At 60.9% G+C, this 20,478-nt stretch overlaps 1 protein-coding gene across 10 annotated transcripts in view; it reads left to right on the top strand.

Moving 5' to 3' along the window:
• Nucleotides 1-20,478, top strand: part of Septin9 (septin 9) — a 143,796-nt gene that overhangs the window by 110,691 nt on the left and 12,627 nt on the right. The window contains exon 1 of one of the 10 annotated variants that reach the window (XM_047543308.1): nucleotides 2,159-2,464. The exons of 8 other annotated variants lie outside the window; for them this stretch is intronic. The gene's annotated coding sequence lies outside the window, so the exon portion shown is untranslated. Of the gene's footprint in view, nucleotides 1-2,158; nucleotides 2,465-12,730; nucleotides 12,838-20,478 lie in introns of those variants that run through there. One more of the 10 variants, XM_047543306.1, reaches the window with a different exon arrangement.

Below are 20,478 nucleotides of genomic sequence, written 5' to 3'. Positions count from 1 at the left end.
GGTGCTAGGGATGGAACCCAGGGCCTTGTGCTTGCGAGGCAGGCACCCTACCCACTGAGCTATCTCCCCAGCCCAAGCTGTGTTCTTTCTGACACTGAAATCCGAGATGTGGGCATTAGCATCCCAAGTGGTCTCTTGGGGTGGGGGCCACCATGTTTCACTGAGCTGGGTCCCGTCGACCTCTAGATGGGGGTTTCAGACGTGGTACTAGACGGGACTTAGGGCTGGAGTGAGGCGTCTGAGTCCATGGCGCTCCAGGACCTGGGTGACCCCAGGGTGAGCGGACACTGCTAGGGCCACACAGTCCAGCACTGCGGCTGCTGGCCACGGGGGCTACTGAGTACCCAGAGTGTGACCCGTGCAAGCTGAGAGGGGCCCTAAGTGGGAAGCGCGCACTGCATGCCGAGCCTTAGTGCCGACAGGAACCGGAAGTGGGAGGTGCGTTTTTATACCGATTACCTGTTGAACGGAGAGCGTTTGGCTCGTAGGTTGAGTAAAACTGTATTAAAATTAATGTCACCTGGAGGGTTGGACGGGCCCTGGGCAGCTGGCTGCTGTGTCGCCAAGCTGGGCCTGCTGAGTGGTGAGAAGCGCCCACGGTGGCATTCCAGGTCGGAGAAGCAGCTGAGGTAGCCCCAGGTTCCCCTCTTGTGCTCTGGTGACAAGAGCGGGTGGGCTGCCAGAGGGGCAGGCCACCTGTGCAGAGCACCCAGGCTGCTGCCTGCCAAGCCAAGGGGGTGGGGAAAGGGCTTGAGGTGCCCAGGAAGGTCTGCCCGGGAGTGACCTGTGGAGCCAGAAGCCTGGGAGACAGAACAAGGCCGGAACCCAAGCAGGAGCACCGGGAAGGGAGGCCACAGGTGGCGGGTGCAGCCCTGTCTCCAGGGCTGGGTCAGCCCCACTCCTGCTGAGGTGGGCCCTTCTGGCCTCTTCTGGCCTGGTTCCTGGAGCTGCCTGTCAGAGGCCAGTGAAAAGGCCCCAGAATGGGCAGTGGGTGGTGGAGGGGACAGGCATGGAAACCATCTTCTCGGGGGAAAGAGAAGCGTGTGTTTGGAGGAAGACCCTTCCTGGCTGGGCCGGCTGGATGTGCATGTTGCTTTCCTTCTTGCCACTGGAGTTGGTGGTGTCCATTTTACAGATGGGAAGGTTGGATTCCAAGACGTTGAGTGGTGGGACAGGGGCCTTGGATCCTTGTGTTTGGCTAGTGGAGTGGGTGCCTTGGGGCCTTGGCCATCAGGCATGGGGTGGGGCAAGCTGGGTTGGGCCTCAGACTGGAGTGACCTTGGGATAGAGGCCCTGAGGCTGGGCTGGAGTTGCACCTCAGGCAGGGAATACATGTCACTTGGAGAACCCAGCTGCTGGCCCTAAGATGCCTTCCCAGGTGTCACCAGAGCCTCAGGGTTTGTTCCCTGCCCCAAGCAAACCTCCCAAACCAGCTCCCATCCCAACACTAATGTGGGAGTTGGCCTGGGGCCGCCTTGGCTGGCTTGTTCCTGGGAGTGACTCACTAGGGGTCAGAGCCTGGGGCACCGGGATGGTCTGGAAGATCCCAGCCCCCGGGCCCAGCCCCAGCAGGGTCAGCTCCCCCTGGGGACCCCCTTTCCCATCCCCCCCTGGGGCCTAGCATATCACAAGGGCCTGCAGGAGTGTGGAGGAAGAGTCTCCGTGACTCACTGCCCAGGCCTGCAGAGGAGCCTGAGCAGAAGCCAGAGTCAGATCAGACCTGAGTCCGGAGGCTCCTGAAGAAAGAGCCTGGGTGAGCGGCCCCACCCCACCCCTGCCCCCGCCCGGCCCCAGCCAGCGTCTTGGTAGCCTTCAGGGAGATGGCTGTGCTCCACCCCCAACTGCCCAGGGGCCCGGGGCAATGGCTTCCGGGTGCAGATCTGCACAGTGGGTCTGGACAGTACTGGGGACACCCAGGGTGACTGGCCCTGCAACCTGGGTGGCGGGGCTGTCACCTGAGCAGGCTGAGGGAGCAGCAGCCAGGCTGGAGTGGAGAGGGCACCTGCAGGCAGTGTCTCCACTGGGCTGAGAGGAGGGGATGGTGGCTCGGATGAGCACAGACTGGCAAGTGCAGGGAAAGGTGGTGTGGCCGAGGTCCAGGCAGGGGCTCCTCAGCTCTTGCCCAGGGACCTCCACTTTCCGTCTGGGGGTGGCTGAGGCCAGCTCTGGGTGTCTTGTGGAGGGGGGAAGGCCCCCTCACGCCACGCGTTCCTTGCTGTGGCGCCTGCAGCCTGCGCCCCTCTCCCCGCCTCCTGCTCCCTGCCCTGCCCCTTGGAGCAGTCCCCACCGAGTCTCCCTCGGCAGGCAGTCGCGGGCCCTCCTACCTCTGCCCCGCGCTCTGGGAGGCTCCTTGTTCCTCGGCCACAAAGCCCCTTTGATCCTCTGCTCGGCTCCGAGCCATGTGACCCGGTGGGCGGGCCGCGGCTCTCCAGCGTCCAGCGCAGCCCGACTTTCAGCTGCTGGGGTGAGTCCTTGCTCTTTGTTCTCCAGCCTCGCACGGCTGGCTCCGGGGGCCTTCAGGTGGTGCGGCTGCCCGGTGGGCCCCCGATGGCCGTGGCAGTAGGGCGGGGAGCCTCGCCACCCCCTGGCCAGGGCCTTAGACCGCAGGACACTCAGAGTCTCTGGGAGAGGGGCGGCGGGGAGCTTGGTCTCCACGCGGGGACCAGATTTTTGGTGGCGGAATGGAAGAAAAGGGCTTTGTGTGGTCACAGCTATCTCTTTGTAAATATTTGGCCAAGGAGGCGAGTGGTTAAGTTCTCCTCCTGTTGGGAGTGTCTTGGAACGGGTTTCCCTCCGAGGGGCTTCCCTGCCTTCCAGGGGGCCAGAGGAAACGGGAATTAGCCATTGCTCCTCTCCAGTGGGAGGCTCCCAGGGACTGTAGAAACGCTGCCGTCGGACCCCAGGCGCCAGGCGCCGGTGGGTGCCGTGATCAGGGGGTTTGTGCAGTGGGTCGGCTTCGGCTCCTGGGACGGTCTGGGGTGTGCGGCGTGTTACTGGGAGTGAGCAGGGTGGGGAGGCTGGTATGCATTTGCTTCAGCTGGAGAATGCAGCGTGGGGGGACCCCGTCTGCGGGCCAGGGATGAGGAAGCAGCTCCTCAGCCGACCTGCTGTCCAGGGGGCTTTGCAGCCCACGCAGAGGCTGGGAGAGCCCAGGCTGAAATCCTGCCGCCGACGGTGTGGTCCTTGCACACTCCCTAGCAGGGAGCCATGGAGGCCGTGCCCTTTGCTGTGGACACTCCATCTCAAAGGTCCCCTGAGCACTGACTCAGCCTGCAGTCTGCCACACGTCCGCCTTGCCCTGCTCCTCTTCTGATAGGAAAGCCCCCTGCGCTGTGGGCCGAGGTCTGGGGAGCATCCCTCTGCTCCCCAAGAGAAGTTTGAAATTCCTTTCCTTGAGAAAAATGTACCACCCGGAAGCAGATGGGCAGTGGGTGTCTGGCAGATCTCTTCCGGCACCGGGGACAGCACCCGCTGGACCAGTTGGAATTTGGTTTGGATCCCAAGCTGAAACCCCCAGGAGGAGGAGGTGGGCGGGGTCCCCTCCCCCAAGCTGGTGGGCGTCCCCCATGCATCCTGCTCTCCTGGGACACCTGGGGCCTTTACACCAGCATCACTCTTGACCAGCTTGACTCCACCCCTGTGTCTCCTTTTCAGGAAATTGGGAGAATGTGCTTGTGTGGGCTCCCAGCTGGGCTCCCCTGCCTTCTGTTTGGGAAGGTGGGAGTCACGCTCCTCTCTCCTCTTGGGGTTCCTCTGGGCTGAGACATGGCTGTGGCTTCTTTGTGACTTGCCTTTCTGAACATCTCTATCTGGGGGCCTGAGTGTGACTGACCCCCGGCTCATCCCTCCTGTCCCCTGGTCATTTCTGGACTGGGACACCTACACCATTGTCCCATCCCTAGATCGAGCCTGTGTGTTTGGAGCACCCACCCACTCCTGAGGGCTGTCTGTCCTGGTGAGAGTGATGGGGCCAGCCCCAGGGCACAGGGAGGAGGCCCTGCATGGGCCCCAGGGCACTCGGAGGTGCCCGGCCCTCCCCCTGAGGGCCCAGTCACAGGGCAGCATGTGGCAAGCATGCGGTCGGCCCCATTAGGCCAAGTCCAGATGGACTTTCTTGGGGCCTGGGGAGTCACCTTCTGAGCACCAGATCTACTTCCCGTGGCTGTGGGGACAGACAGGCTCCTCAGGGCCTTGGTCCCGGAACCCTCTACCCATCTGTGCAACCGGAGCCACCATTGACTTCACCCTCCTTCCACCAGGCCCTGGCCTCCATATCCTCCCAGCTTCCTGTTGCGTCAGGGCTGGTCTGACTGCGCCTGTCAGATAGGGCCGCTCTGCGGGGCAGAGGCGCCTCCCACAGAGGGGAAGACCCCGGCCGAGGCAGGCCTGGGCTGGACAGATCCCCGGGCGGCCAAAGGTCTCAGGGCTCCCTTGGGCAAGGAGCCGGTGACCAGGGCTGAGCTTCCGCTTTCCTGTGCCCCTACTCATTGCAGCCTTATGCTGGCTTTCCCACACCACCCCGGAAGCTTCTGGGCTTCCTCTCTCTCCTGGCTGTGTGCGTGGGAAGAGGGGCTTTATTTAAATGCATGAGGGTGAAGGCAGATGCCTGCTGCCCTTAGCTGGCTCTCCATTCCCAGACTCCTGCCTTTCAGCGCTAAGCTTTGGTTTGTCTGTTGAGAGCCGGCTGGTTGCTGGGCAGGCAGGGACCTGTTCTCAGAAGCTCCCGAGAGCCATAGGAAGCTTTCCCAGGACCCTCTCCGAGGGTGGCGGGCAGGCGGTGCCGTGCACAATAGCTCTGCCTGTGAGTGTGTTTTATGAGGACTCTGCAGGGAGGGTGCAGGTCTAATTACAGGCTGGCGAGGGGCTCCTGCCCGCACCTGGGAGGGCGGGAGGTTCCAGCGCTCGCTCAGTACTGGGTGGCGCTCCCCCCGCCTCATCCTCCCTCCTCTCCCACTGGGAACCGCACCCACCAGGCTGTGAGGGCCAGCGAAGAGGGCTCGCTACCCGAGCCCTAGTCCTCTGCCCTGCTGCCTCCCGCCCTCCTGGGACCCTGCCAGACCTGCCAAGGGCAGAGTTCATGGCCTGCTGCACAGCTGCCCCACTCAGCTGTCCCTGCTGGTCCCTGGCGGAGGGTCTGGGCTTTGGCTTTGTTGGGAGGTCGGGTGTCACCAGTGCAGAGTACCTGAAGGTGACAGATGGGACCCTCTCCCTGGCTGGCCAGCCTACGTGGTATCACAAATGCTCGAACTTGGTTCAGTAACTGGTTCTTGGGCGAGTGGCACCCCCTTGTGAGATGCTGGCTCCTGTGTGTCCCAGGCCGCGCTTGGAACTCCAGATCCAGGTCAGGCTCTTGGGACTGATATCAGTAGTCACTGACGCAGACCCCCTTGCGGCCGTGGGGAAGGAGGTGACAGCCATGCGGAGGGACCCCTCACTGTTCCCTCACCCCTGACTTGTAGCAGCCCCTTCCCAGGCCCCCAAGGACCTGCAGCTCCTGCCCAGCTCCTGGAGTGCCAGGTACTGAGGACACAGCAGTGTGATCATCAGAGTGGCCATCAGTGTCCTCCCCTGAGTCCCCAGGGGAATGTACAGGACTCTTCCCTCCTCCCTCATTCCAGATCCTTATCTCTTATCTTATCTCCTAGGCTCTGGTCCAGGTGCCTGTCACTGCTGAGCAGGAGATAAAATTTTTCTGGGCCTGGAGACCAAGACCAGGCAGGAAAGCGAGTCACATCCACTGGTTGGTGTCCAACCCCCACACTTGTGCAGGGATTGCGACTCATCGATCTGTGTCCCCAGTTGCTGAATGTCCTAGGTGCTTGCTCAATTGATGTTTGATTGAATGAATGGTCAGCACTGTACAACCAGGTTTTCAACTTTTATCCAGATATTTTGTGCTTCCGGGAGACCACCTGGGAAAGATAGCCATCTCTCCTGCTTTCCTCATCTTCTCGGAGAGTTTTTAAAAAGAAGGATCAGAACCAGCATGCATGGTTTAAATACATTCTCTCTGGGCCAGGGTCCCGGATCTGATGACTTCCTCACCCAGGCTCCAGGCTCCCTTGTAAGTAGGGGTCTCCGGGACAGGAGCCACGTCTTCCCTGGGTTCATCTTCTCTGGGTTGTTTGCTGAGGCCCAGGAAGACGTTGCCAATTGCTGGTGTCACTTGTGGGCCGGAGAGTAATGATGGTTCTGCAGCGACCCATCGAGCGGGAGGGGGCGTCTCTGTTCTTTGTGGCTGGGGTGGGGGTGGCAGGGTGGCATGCTCGGCACCTGAGCAGCGGAGGACGGTGTCGGGGTCACTGGAGGACAGGAGACCTGGTGAGGAACAGGTGAGTTGAGTCCTCGCCACCGCGCCTGGCCCTGAGCCAGAGGGCACCGTGGAAACCACACCCTGGGACCTAGTGAGAGTGTGGCCCAGTGGAGCCCCCACGGAGCTGGCCTGGTGACCGGCGGTTCTGAGCTGGGTGGCTGAGGTCTCCACAGGGGCCTCTGGGTTTGAGAGTCAGACAGGCCCTCCAGGGTCATGTGCCTTCCCTTGGCCCTTCTGAGCTCAGCTAGATGGGACCATAATGAAAGGCTGCCGAGAGCCTGGCGCAGGCGGTCACAGGTGACACGGGGTCAGCTGCCGAGTCTGCAGAGCTGTGCTCTTGTGTCCGCAAGGACCGTGGTCCTAGGGGATAGTTAGGTGCTTGCTGGCGCGACGCCCACGCTCCCAGGGCCCGGCGGCGTCTGGGTGGCTCCATGGTAGTGCTCCTCTGACCGCAGCTTGCTCTGGCCCTCGGTCACCATCTCCCCGCACCTTCACGCCTTCCCGCGCCACTGGAAACGCAGGCAGGCAGACGAACACCTCTGCGCACCATGTCGCTCTCCTTGACTTTCCTCGTGGGATGAAGAACACACTCACGTGCCGTGGTTTTAGAAAGCAGGGAAATAGGCCGGCCCGTGGCCCGGTGATGGAGCTTGTGCTGGGCATGCCCGAGGCCTGGGTTCACGCCTAGCACTGCACACACGCACACACACACGTGTGCACACACTGGAAGAACGGCAGGTGCTCAGCCTGTGCGGTGCTGAGGAGAGGTGGGAAAGACATGTCCTCCTCTCTAGAGCTCTGGCCGCTCAGCGCCAGCCTCCACGTCCCGCCCACTCGGAGACCCGCGGGGCTCCCTCTTCAGTGCATGCTGAGAACTGGACTCTTGTCTCCACTTCACAGATGTGAAAGCTGAGGCAAGCTGTGAAGTCACTGTGACGTGTTCCATCAGTGAGAAGGTGGCCTCGGGAATGTTCTCTGCTCAGAGGACAGAGGAGGCTTGCTGTTCCGCTGACTTACTAGAGAGTAAATGAAGTGTAGCTGGGCTCCCGGGGCCACTTCTACCCCAGGCAGCCCTGGCCTAAGGCCAGCGAGGCCACATACGTCCGGTGCTGCCTCGCAGCCCGTGGCAGAGCCAGCGCTCCCCAGCCGGCTGGCAGGGCACGAGGTGGTGGCTTCCTCTCAGCTGGGGTCTTCCCAGGCCGGCTGCAGCCTTTGCTCACATCTCAGCTCGCTCAGCAGACCCCCGAGTCCACCCATGTGGGACACACCTGGGAAGGGGTCCCAGCTTGGGGAGTGACCTCTCGGCCCTGCCTGCTTCCACTTAGCGCTCCAGGGGCAGCTCCATTCCCAGAGGGCAGATCGTCCCTGGCCAGGCCTGGCTCCCCAGGAAGAGGCGCTCAAATGAAGGCCAAAAGTTGGGGACCGGCAGGAGCAGGGTTTGTGGTGGCCCTGCCTCTGCCGATGGTCACTTGGTGAGTCCCTGAAGGACGGCGGTGTCGAGGCCCCGATGGCCTGCCCACCTGTTCTGCCATCCCGTCCTGCTCTCCCGTGGGCTTCAGGGGCCGGGGCCGGAGCTGGTCAGGGCGGCACCAGCCGCACCCCGTGGCTCGTTGCCTCCACGCCGTGTCTTCTGTCTGCAGAACGGATGGAAGCGGTGGCTTTGTGGGGCCGTCCTGGGGAGGAGTGAGGTGGACCAGGGCCGTTCCAAAGAAAGTGGACACGTGGCGTAGAAGCCTCCTCTGTCACTGGCTGTGGCTGCCTCTGCTGTTAAATTCCAAAGTGTGGCAGCTGCTGGCTGTGTGGGGGGCAGAGCATGGTCTTCCAGAAGCTTCTGAACCAGCTGGCCGCTGTAAGATGGAGCATCCTGGGTCCTGTGGGCGCACCCGGGAGGCCAAGAGGCAGTCCCCACAGCACAGGGGTGGTGGCGCTACCACTCTGGGCCCTGGGACTTGGCCGGGGGCTGGGGGATGGCCCAGGTGCAGGGGCAGCGGGTATAGAAGGGCCAGGAGGGGACAGAGTGGCTCTGGGTTCTGGGAGTGGAGTCTGGTGTGGGGGCGCAGGGGATGTGGACATGGGCCCTGGGGACAGCCAGGGGGCGCCCCACACCCAACGCCTGCTGCACAGCTGCCCCTCCAGCCTTGGTCCCTGAGGTCCACCCAGGCTGCCCTCAGGCTGGGGACAGTGAGGCCTCCACGTAAGGATGCCCAGCTGTCCTTTCCCGTCCCTGCAGATGTCACGGCCACCACCCAACCTCCCCGAGGCTCACGGTTGGCCTGGGCTGCCCGGTTCCATCTCCCCAGGATCTGGCCTCTGCCTGCAGGCGCACAGCTGCCTCTGTGCCCATTCATGCATCCGCTCATTCATGAATCCACTCAACAGCGCCTTTGTGCGTTTGTGGACAGTCTCGAGGTGCTGAGATGCCACCATGATTGTGACCCTGGCTCGGTCTGCGAGGACCTCACAGGTGCCATCTCCCCAGAGTGCAGCCCTCAGCCCAGCCCTCCGAGACGGGTGGAAGGGAGGAGAGACGCCCTCACTATGTGTGCCTTGGCTTCTGCACCAGGCCAAGCAGCAGAAACTGCCCCAGGTCCTAGAGTGGGGGCATGGCCGTCAACGGGAGGAGGGCCCCATGAGGGACCTGGGCGTGTGGGGGGACAGGAGTGAGGACGTTGTGCCAGGCTAAGCTGGCCCTCCCTGGCTCACCATGGGGGGCTCTCCAAGACTGCTGGAAACAAAGAGCTAATGCCACGTGACACTCCGAGACCAGATGCTAAAGTTGTCATTAAACCTCAAGTGACCCAGGGGCCACTCCCTCAGGGCCAGAGTCACCCTGACAAAATTGGGCTTAATGCATGCTTAATGGAGTCCTCTTTCTGTGACTTGTGTTCTCCAGGACTCCTGGGCGGTGCTGTTTGGTTTGGGTGAATGGGGGAGAGGGCATGGGTCCTGCAGAGATGGCCAGGAAGTCCCGCCCCAGCATCGCTGTGGTCATTTCCTCCTGGCCTGGGCAGGCCCCTGTTGGGAGGGCTGCAGCCCCTGCACATCAGTCCTGTGCCTGGGCTCCCGGGAGCGGGGTGCTGAGTGGGATGTCTCAGGAGGCAAGCCTTCCCTTCCTGTCCCTCCTGCCCAGGGACATTGGGGACCCTGGAGCCCAAATCTTCCCGGCTTCTTCATGGCAGTTTTTACTGCCATGACCTGCCTGCCCTCTCGGGTTGGCACTTACTGCCTCCTTTATGTAAGAGGGTCATTCTGCCACTTCACGGACTCCGGCCCTTGGCACCCAGGGCCGTCTTTAAAGTGCACGTGAGAGCTTTATGTTCATGGCCATGGCGGGCGGTGAGGAACAGGACCGGGGCGTCTGTCCCACTGAGGACCCCACCACCTCAGGAGCTGCAGGTCTGGGGGAGGGGCCCTTGAAGGCTCATGCAGGGAAGCTCCTGGCCGCCCCAGCCGCAGTCCCTGCTCTGGGGGGTGGGGGTGGGCGGGTGATGGGGTGGTGCACCTCTCCTCAGCTCTTTCTGCCACTATTTTTCTTTTTTATTTATTTTACTTTTTCATTATTTTTATTTAGCTTTTAATTTTTTACAGACTGCATTTTGATTCATTGTACACAAATGGGGTACATCATTTCGTTTCTATGGTTGTGCACGAGGTAGATTCTTACCGTTCGTGTAATCATACATGTACGTAGGGCAATGATCTGTCTCAGTTCACCATTTTTCATGCCTCCTCCCTCTCATTTCATTCTACATATTCTAAAGTTCCCCCATTCTTCTCTCATTCCCCACCCCCACCCCCATTATGTATCATCCTCCACTTATCAGGGAAGGGAAAACATTCGGCCTTTGGTTTTTTGGGCTTGGCTTATTTCACTTAGCATGATATTCTCCAATTCCATCCATTTATTTGCAAATGCCATAATATTATTCTTCTTTATGGTTGAATAATATTCCATTGTGTGTATATACCAGTTTCTTTTCTTTTTTTTTTTGGGGGGGGTACTGGGGATCGAACTCAGGGCCTTGCGCTTGCGAGACAAGCGCTCTACCAGCTGAGCTATCTCCCCAGCCCAGTTTCTTTTCTTAACAGGGTTCTTGAGATGAATTCACATAGTGTAATGGTCAGTCTCTCCAAGTATCCAGTGCAGTGGTTTCAGTCTGTTGCACAGTTGCATTTGTCAGCAGTCCCCAGAGAAACAGACCCATAGGAGGTGTGTGTGAGCAGCCCTCTGTCCCACGGGAAGGTGTTCAGGGTGCCGGTGCCCGGAGCCCAGGTGCTGTTTTTTCCTGTATACTTCACCTGTGATAAAGCTTGATTTATTACGTAGGCACGGTAAGAGACGAGCGGTCGTGAATAAGGAGACAATCATTTCCACAGTGTGCGGTGGAGGTTATTTTACACTAATGGATTGTTTGCTTGTGGACGGCTCCGGTCCATATTCTCGGACCGTGGCCAGTCATGGAGAGCAAAGCCGCAGACGGGCGAGCACCAGGATCGCTCCCTCAGGGTGGAGGTGGGAGGGTCCTGACCTGACGCATCCGTGTGAGTGTGAAGGAGACGCATTCCTGCCACAGGGAAGACTTTGTAAGGAAATAAAGACCCAAAGGAACGGGACCCCGAGAGGCTCCCGCTAGTTTGGATGAAGCCCCGAAACAGTGATGACCTGGTCTGAGCTGAGTGGTCAGCAGGGGAAGCGGGTGCAGCTGTGGCCTGCCCATCAGGTGCCTGGTCTGGGGGGCTGAGGGTGCTCCTCTCTGGTTTTGGGTGGGCCTTCCAAGCAAGGGTCTCAGGACCTGCTTCAACGGAGCAGGGCGAGGCCAGGGTCCTTCCTGCTTCTGCCGTTTCTCACACCAAGGTGCCTTGTCATGGAGGTTCCGAACCTGTCACCCTTACCTGATAGGATGGCCCGCCCACGTTAGGGAGGACAGTAGGCCTTGCTAAACTCGTCCCTGGACTCATTTTCAGATGCATCTAGAGCAGCCACTGGGGTGCCCTGTAGCTTAGTCAAAGTGACACATAAAATAACCATCTCGACTGCAGCCATCGTCAGTGACTGCAGGACACGTACTGCCCTTAAGGGAGACGTCCCCACAGCAGCCTTTCTCTACGCCCCAGGCACCCACTCACCTCCTTCCTGACCCTGCATTCGCCTGCTCGATGCGTGGACTCCTGTGACATGTGGCCTTTCGTATCTGGCCGCTTTCGCTGGAATAGCGTTTTCAAGGTCCACGCACGCTGTAGCACGTGGATACTTCATCCTTGTCTTTGGGGTGCTGGGGTGGGACCCAGGACCTCGGGCATGCTAGGCCAGCGCTCTGCCACTGAGCCACCCCCCAGCTGGTGCTCCATTCCTCTGTGTGGGGGATGACATTCCATTGTGGGTCCACCATCAGGCGATGGCTGCTGGCCGTCATCCCTGAGCTGCCCTGAGCTCAGCGCATGGTCTTGGCGTGGACTTTGCGTGGACCCAGGTTTTCTGCCCCGGGGCAACTCTGGGTCCAGTTGAGCACAGGAGCCTCTACACCACGTGTCGGAGGAAGGATGCTGTCAGCCAGGTTCATGGTTGTGCTTTTCTGTCTACTGGTTTTTATTTTTCTTTAATTGTAGCTGTCTCTCTAACGTTTGCTCCTGAGGACACCCTAAGCCCCAGGAAGCCAAGGGTCCCTTTTTCTCTTCTTGAGCTCACTGGAATAGGGCGAATTTGCTCACGGATGACTTGGGATGCAGGTGGGGGGTGTGGAGCCACCCTTGGGGTCTGCAGTGGGGTCCTGGCCGCTGACTTCCAGCTGCTTCTGCCTGCTCAGGGGAGACCACGTCAGAAAGGGGAAGTGGGAGGTCGAGTGTGTTCTCTGCAGGAGATGGACAGGCACGGTGGGCGCAGGTGGGCGGGCTGATTGCAGTGTGAGACAGGAAGTAGGGTGGGTGGGTTTGGGTAGGGCCCGGCAGTGACTTTCCTGACTGCTTCCCCCAGGCCTGCCTCAGTCCAGGGCAGAAGCCGCCTTCCTGGGGGAGGGTGTGAGTGCAAGAGGGGGTGGGGCGGCCTGCAGGTCTCCCAGGCCGGGCACCCTGCTACAGCGTTGCTGGAATGTTCTGCATCACAGGCACACACGAAAGGCAAACTGTAGAAGAAATAAGAGCTCACTGTTGCTTTAAACCCCCTCTCCCCCTTGGCTAGCCCCTCTCCCCCTTGGCTAGCCCTCCGTGGTCCACCTTCGTGGGCTCTGTCCTGCTGTGTCCTCTTCAGGGACCCAAGACTGCAGCCAAGTTGGAAGGCCCACTGGGCACAGCCTCAGGAAGGCCACCAACCCCTCCCCCTCCTGGGCCTCCTTGTTCCTGGGATAAATTACCATATGAATGTGGCTCCTTCCCGGAGCCAGGGCTGGAGGGGGCCTGGGAGGGGACAGGCTCCCACCCTCCCAGGGCCTCAGGTTCCTGCACTGACTGCAAAATCCAGCCAGGCCACCATTGCCATCGAGTGGAAGGAGGCCGGCAGGTTCTCCGTCGCTGCTTGGATCCCACCGTAGGTAAACTCAGGATGGCGCTGGTCCTTGGGAGGAGGAAGCAGCAGCCGAGGGTGGAGGGGTGCGGCCAGGGAGGGCTGTGGGGTCCCAGAGTCACTGGGACCACTGTGGTGTTTGCTGTCCTGTACTTTGGGCTAGTTACTGTAGGGACGTGGCCTCTGAGGCGTGGCCTGCCTGCTTATGGCTGAGCAGCGTGCAGATCGGGACACGGTGGACGCGGGGGTTTCCACAGGGCCCTGGCGGTGTCTCCCCCGGTGGGTGCCCTGTGCCAGGCGTGCCCATCGCTCCTGAGTTTAGGCTGGTGTGCAAACACCATGTCTTGGAGGAACCAGCTCCGGGTGGTGCCCCTCCCAGGAGGTGCTGGGGCGGTGAGGGAGGCAGCCCGGGAGGCCCCTGCCCACCACCCTCCTGCTCTGCGCCCCGCCAGGCCGCCCTGTCTCCGCCCGGCCATTTCCTGAACAGGTTCCTAACTGGGCCCCACTCGGGCGACCCGGGAAGCCCTTCCATCCCTCCCCCTTCCTCTGCGGCTCCAGCAGATGATGGAAACCGGAAATTGTTAGCATCTCATTCACATGCTGCCACTCACGGGGCAGCCGTGGGAAAGGACACTGGCCAGCACCCCCGCCCGCAGGCCAGGGACGGAGCAGGCAGCACCTGGGCCCGCTGGGCGCCGGCCGCCCCCGGGATGCCCTGGGAAGGGCGGTGCAGAGCCAAGGGCAGTCAGCTGACCAGGCCGTCATTTGCAGCGTCCTGGTGGGCGTCTGGGGTGTGTAAGGCTTTGTGCTCCACAGACAAACCAGGCGCTGCACCCAGCGGGGGTGGCCGAGTAACATGCGGTCACTCGCAGAGCAGGGCTGTGGAACAGAGGCCTGGGTGAGCGGCCCTGGGAAGGCAAGAGGAGTTCCCAGGAGCAGCAGGGGAGAGAATGTTCTGGGCCGGTTGAAGAGCTGAGAGGGAGCCAGGGAGGCTGCGCAGTTGGGGATCTGGAGAGCGCACAGGGTCGGGCATCTTACTAACCACGGGCGTTGGCTGTGCCCGCTCAGTGCTACTCCCTTGGTAAACGTCTCACTGGGTCCAGGAATCTTACCAGACACTTACCGTCCCATTTCCACAGGAGAACACAGAGGCACAGAGAAGTCGGGTCACTGGCTCAGGGTCATGCAGCACATCAGTGGCAGAACAGGATTCTGGAGCCCAGGATTCTGCTGCCCTAGGCATGGTGGACATCAGTCTCAGTACCAAGGAGGGAAAGGGTCACCCTAGTTTAAATATCCAACGCCAGAGCACCAGGAAGTCCTCTGGAGAGACTGGGTCAGGGTGGGAGCAGCAAGTGAGGGACTGGGGTGGGGCATTGGATTGGGGTGATGGCAAGGGAGGGCCAGGATTGCCCTGGATGCCCGCTGTCATCACTCGTGGCTGGAGGTGGTGGACGGCAGATGGGTCTGGGGCCAGGGCTCCGTGTGGGACAGGCTCAGTTCCAGGCGCCTTTCCCATGTTCCTTTGACCAGGACAGGGCCGGGCACGGTGGGGCCTTGGGAATGGCCACAGTGCACTCTGGAGCTGTCAGGCTGGCGTTGGTGTGTGAGTCCAGTGGAGAAGCTGGCTTCAAACACGAGGCTGAAGTCAGCCTGGAGAGTGTCCATCGAGGGGCCGGGCCTGCCTCTGCGGGGCCGGAGGAGCAGGAGTCAGCACAAAGCCAAGTGGAGATTTGGGGAGAGGAGAGCTTGGGTGGTCGGGTGCGTGTTTCCTGGTGCCTGGGGAAGGTGTGGCCCTGTGTACGCCACCCCAGAAGACGCGTGGCTCCATCTGGCCAGATCCTCAGATCCAGAGGCGCATCTGAACTTCACGCCAAGGTGGCTCGGGCGTGAGGATGCGCTGTCTCCTGGGCATTCCAAGGTGACCGCACGGTGCCCAGGCAGCTGCCCAGGCACACCCAGGGAGAGCCTGGGTAAAGGGGCGTGCGTGTGTTTCCGAGATTCCTTGGGTAGGCTGCCTGTCCACCCACTGACACGTCTATGCCCTCATCCGCCTGGCTGGCCCCCGGTCCACTCATTCACTTGACTACCCTCCCACCTTCCCACTCACCTGCCTGCACATCCTCCCCATCCTCACCTCCGAGCCTTTGATGGTGCTGAGCTCTGTGCTTAGGAAATGCCTCCTCGGCGTTCGCGAGGCCTCTGTGGCTCAGCCACTGACTGACTGGCTCCCCTTGAGGGGGCTGGAGTGGCGTGGGGCAAGGGCCTTTCACCCACGCGGGGAGCTGAGCAGCCCAGCTGTGAGGTGGGCACAGTCCAGGTGGGCTGCCTGCAAGGCTGAGCCTGAGGGAGCCGTATGAGGAATGCAGGTTCCCAGGCTGGTGGCGGCACCACAGCCCAGTGCTTCCAGACCTCCCCAGCCCTGCCCTGGGGTGGGGGAGAACCACTCCCCTTCACGGCCTGGCCGGTGACCCATCCCTCCCCTCCCCTCCCTCCCCCCTCCCTTCCCCTCCCCCTCCCCCCTCCTCCCTCCCCTCCCCCTCCCCCCTCCTCCTTCCCCTCCTCCCTCCTCCCTCCCCTCCCCCTCCTCCCTCCCCTCCCCCACTTCCTGGACCCTCTGATACAGTCAGAAGCTTGTACGAGGCTCTTTCTCCCTCCTTGAGGGGTCTTTGGTCAGGCTCCCACTGGCCCAGGACGCGCCCCTCCCTGCCTGGCCCAGGTCCTGCTTTCAGCCCCCTGCATCTCTCCCGCAGGAGCTGGGACTCAGGAGGCCTCAGGAGGCCTCGGGCAGCGTGGGATGGTCTGTGCAGAAGGGACTTGCTTGGTATCTTTGGGGAAAGGCCCTGTTCTGTGAGTTCCTGGCAGGGGACCCACAGCTGTGCCCTTCAGACCCTGGTCTACATTCTGTCATTTCTAACGGTTTCATAAGTTGAGGGTGCCTCGCCCGTGTGTCACCAGGGAGTTCGGTGTGCATCTGCTGACAGCGGGCTGACAGGAGAAGGGTCTGGGGAGAGGGAGGCGGGCTCCGGCCCCTCCGCCGAGGGGGACATCCCTGATAAGAGGAAATTCCACCCTGTAACAAATGGCCAGTTGCCTCCGTTTCCGGCAGAGAACTCTTCTTTTCTGAACTTTGCAGGCATTTGACAAGAGCCAGCAGAATCTCTGGACGGCAGCCTCTGTGGAAGGACCGTTGTCCTGGCGGGGGCTGGACCTCGGGTGTGCTTGGGGGGGCGCAGCTGCCGCTTGGAATTCCCTGTTCCCTGGGTGAGGGGAGGCGTTTCCATCCTGCCCCATCTGCAGACCGGGTGGGGGCGGTGGAAGACGAAGTAGATCCCCTGACACAGGAAGGCGAGGGCTCCCCGGCGGCCTCTGTGACTTCTGAGGAAGTGAAGGAGGATGGCCTGCAGGTTGCAGCCTGCCCGACCGGAGATTGATGTCTCAATAGGCTGAGCCGGTGAACCGCTGGCGGAGAGGAGGAGGCGCCTGCAGATGAAGTGGCTCCCCGGAGGGGGCGGGGCAGCGCCTTGGACTTGGTCCAAATTTGGCTCTGTGGACGGGGCCAGTTGCAACGTCTTGGCGGAACTGCAGGGTCCTCGAGATTCCTTGTGATGAAGGAGAGGCTTGGTGGGAGGACAAGCAGGGGCCGTCTTGCGGGGCAGCGTTAGCGGGGAAGGTGGGGTGCCTTGGGCCCCTGAACAGAGGAAGAGTCGTGTGAGGACAGCCTGGCCACCCTGTCCCTCCGGGTTCCCGCGAAGTCACTGGCCCCAGGCGCCTGAGCTTTTCCACACTGCTGCCCAGCTCCCCAGAAGGAGAACCGCTCCTGAAACCACGTCACTCATTTGGGCCAGCCTTTTGCATCTGCAGATCCCGATTCTCTGGGGCCTCTGTGTGGATTTCCAAGCCCTCTCAGGCGGGAGGGCAGGAGCTCCGGTTTCTGGCATCTCAGCCCTTAACTAGACTCCAGGAGACCCCTCCCGCCCTGAACAAAGCGCCAAGTGTAACTCGAGGTGGAGGCGGAGTTACTTATCAGAGTGGACTAGCCGCTGTGCGCTTTTAAAATTCGGCCCCATCCCTGCCTGCGCAAGTTTGCAAAATTTGCTCGTTTATATTCAGTGTTTCCATCTTTAGAAGAGAACAGGAAGTCCCTCGTGACATTTATGAGCAGCTTGGGGTGGCTCGGGTAGTCAACAGGGACGCGGCTCAGCGACAAGCAGAGTTGAGGAGATGAGAACAGAGCCTGGTTCCAAAGCCCTGCTGACTGGAGCCTGGACCTGCCCTCTCTCCCCCGCGCTTCTCGGACTTCCTCTCTTGCCTTTGAGTTTTCACCTTCGTGTTCCCTGTCCTCCAGCTGGGGACACAGGACTACTTTGAGTGTGTTGATGGTGAAGTGCTGAAGGTGACCAGAGATAACCTGATTCCATCCAGTTCTCCTTAGGCCAAGCTGGTTTTTTTTAGTCGGGGTTCCCAGACTGAGGGCTCCTCTGAGCTGCTCAGCTGTCCCTGTGTGTGTGTCCAGTTCTTTCCCCCAGGGTCCTCTTCCTCCTGTAAGGTCTTGACACACAGATCCAGCTCCACTGCCTCCAACTGTGACTTCCTGCCTGGAAGGGAAGTGGGTCATCCGGAAGGCATGGCAGATTCTAGCGCATGAACTTCGGGGTCTGGGGATGGAGCCCAGTGTGAGGCCCAGGCCGGGGGCTCCATCCCCAGCACCACAATAGAACCAAAAAGCAACCTGTGTGCGTGTGTGTGAATGATGTCACGGTCCCCGTGGCCTCTGCTTTCATTCAGCCTGATCACAGCTTTCTTGTCATGGGTTGGGTCTGGGGTGTCCCTCAGAGGCCTGGTCCTCAATGTTCAGAGGTAGAGCCTGTGGGCAGTGACCGGACCCTGAGGGGTCTGCCTCATCAGCAGGTTGACCCATCGATGGATTCATGGTGTAATGGCTATTGGGAAGTGGTGAGGCCTGGTTGGAGGAAGCAGGTTGCTGGGGGCGTGTCCTATCCTTAGCTCCTCCCTCAACTTCCCCCTTTTTCTGTCTCTGTCTCTCTCTCTTTCTGCTTCCCAACCACCAAGAAACGAGCAACTCTGCTCTGCCACACTCACCCCACCATGATCCTCTGCCTTGTCTCAAGCCCAGAGCAAAGGAACTGACTGACCTGGGACTGAAATTGGGAGCTCAAATAAGTCTTTCCTCCTTTGCATTGTTTGTCTTGGGCGCTTTGTCACAGTGATGGAAAGTTGACTGACACCTGTAATGCCATCTTCGTTTATTGTTAGGAAGGAAGGAAGCAATAATTATTTACAAAATACATGAATGTTGTGGTCCAGGTCCACTAGGACCCTGGATCATTTTCTCCTGTTATTGTTTATAGCTGTTTGTTTATCATCTCGTCCCAGGGCAGTTCCTTCCCTGGATCTGCCTGCCTCCGCTTGTGTCTGGTTTCTAGCCCTTTCTCTTTCCTTCATTGCTGTTTCCTGAACTGGTTCCTGCCAGCTCCTCCCTCCACCCACTCTCTCATACCAGAAGAGGGGAGTCATCTTAGGCCTTTGGGTTTTGTCAGCTCGACCTGGGGTGGACTCCTGAGGTGGACTTTTCAGATGGGGATGGACAATTTGGTGTCTGCTTGGGGTATAGGTCCTTGGGAGCTTTGGCAGGGGACTGGGGCTGCTTGGCCCCTGTTTTGGTTCCCAGAATTTCTGGTGCACCAGGGTTTGCCCTCATCGGGCCGGGAGAGCTGCAGGATCCCCGAAGGGCGCGGGAGCCCTGGCCGGCCCTTGGCGCTCGGCGCCTTTCCTTAGAGGTCATGGAAATCAAGATGGGAAAGCCCCGGAGAGGACTGGGGAGAGCCTGCAGCCTGTGGAGCCAGCTGGGCCGCGTCTCCTGGCAGCCCCGTGCCGCTGGCCCCGGCCTGTGAGGCCCAGAGCCTGCAGCCTCAGGGCTGAGCACCAGGACCCCGCGTGGCCCACTGAGACGCAGCGAGGGCCACTGCAGTCTTTCCACCACCTCAAGCACCTGGCCCGTGGGGTTACTGGCCCCCTTCAGATCCTGGCTCCACTCCTCACTACCTGTGCAGCCCCAGTCAGTGACAGGGCTTCAGGCTCCGTGTCCCGTCTGTGCCGTGGGATAGAAGCGTCCACCTCCCGGGGTACTTGTACCAACCCTCGGGCTCCCTCAAGCTCGGGCAGAACAGGAGCAATGGTGGGGGGGCGTGGGGAGGTGCCCGGCAAGGGCCCCTCAGGAGTGGAGAATGTGGGTTCCCCCCGGCTGAGCCGGGCCTGAAGGACTTCGCAGGCCGCAGGGAGGTGGGGGAAAAGGAGCAGCGGCTCTGGTCACTCTGCCGCGCTGGCTTCCTGTGCTCAGGCTTGCCCACCTTTCAGAAGTCCCTTTGCAGGGGACAGGGAGCATCTCATGTTTATGGGGTGTAAAGCTCCAGCCACGGGCAGGTGCTCTGGGGCAGGTAGGGTGCTGTCCCTGGGCCTGCGTGCAGCCTTACCCCAGTCCCTGGGCGTGATCTCCAGGAGGCTGTCGCGCAGCTGATGGGGACCAGGGTCGGTGGGAGGACGCTGGCTGCTGGTGCCCTTGGTTTTAGAGGCCCTAGGCATCTGTCTCTGGGTGCCGTGCCCCGCGGCCCTGACTTTGACTGGCCCTGCAGGTGTCCGTGGCAGGCTGGCCTTGTGTTGTGCTGGCCACCGCGGGCAGTTATTGAGCAAGGGTGTGGGTGTCTGGTGGGGTCACCACCCCGGGTTTGCAGGGTTGCCTGCCTGGGCGTGAGGCAAGGGCAGTAGCACTGGCTCTTGGCCCTGCGGGTGAAGCTCGGTGCCACGCTGCAGCTCCTGGATGTTCCGTGTGGACGGTCCTGGGGTGCAGAGCAGCAAGACCGGCGCGGGCCGGGAGGAGAGCCCCTGCTGCTGGTTTTGGGTCTGCCCTGCATGCCTGCCGGGGTGAGGTGTGAGACCCCAGAATGCGTCACGTGGGCAGCTTCCTTCCACCGACGCCGTCCCCCAGGCGTGTGGCCCACAGCCCTCCCGGCTACAGGACGACTCGGTTCTGCCGTCCTTGGTGAGCCCTGGGGTGGGGGGCACATGGTGCTGGCCTGGGCTCCACTGATCGCAGCCTCTCTTCTCATGGAATCTGGAGAAAAGACAGAGCGGCAGGTGCCCAGAGAGGGACAGAGGGAGTGGCAGGTGGGCTGGGTTCAGAGTGGGAACCTACAGAGAGCCATTGTCAAAATCTGGGAGGTGACAGGGCTGCTTGTCAGGACGCTGCCTGGCAACACCTCGGGCCTGAGAGTTGGCATGTGGGCCTCAGCTGTCCTCTGCACGGTACTGCTGGCGGGCAGGGAGGGCCCAGCTGGGCTCTCGAGGTCCAGCTCCACTAGAATTGCCTGCCTGCCTCTCCATTCACCCCCTCAGAATGTGCCATCCAGAGACATTTATTCATGGTGTCCTGCAACCGTCACCTCTAATTCTAGAACGTTCTTGCCCCATACTCCATACTCGTTATTATCTCCCCTCCACTCCCGCAGCCCCTGGCAACCGGATCTACTTTCTGCCTCTCGATTTATCTGCGTGGGACAATGCATGCCCACAGAGGCATGCGCCTCGAAGCCTGGTTTGTTCTACCAAGAATGGTATTTTCAGGGCTCACCCAGGTTGTCGCACTGGCCTC

Source organism: Sciurus carolinensis, chromosome 3, assembly GCF_902686445.1.
Source record: "Sciurus carolinensis chromosome 3, mSciCar1.2, whole genome shotgun sequence".
Lineage (NCBI taxonomy): Eukaryota > Metazoa > Chordata > Mammalia > Rodentia > Sciuridae > Sciurus > Sciurus carolinensis.
Note: the sequence above shows the minus strand (reverse complement) of the source record. Positions and strands in the feature narration are given on the sequence as shown.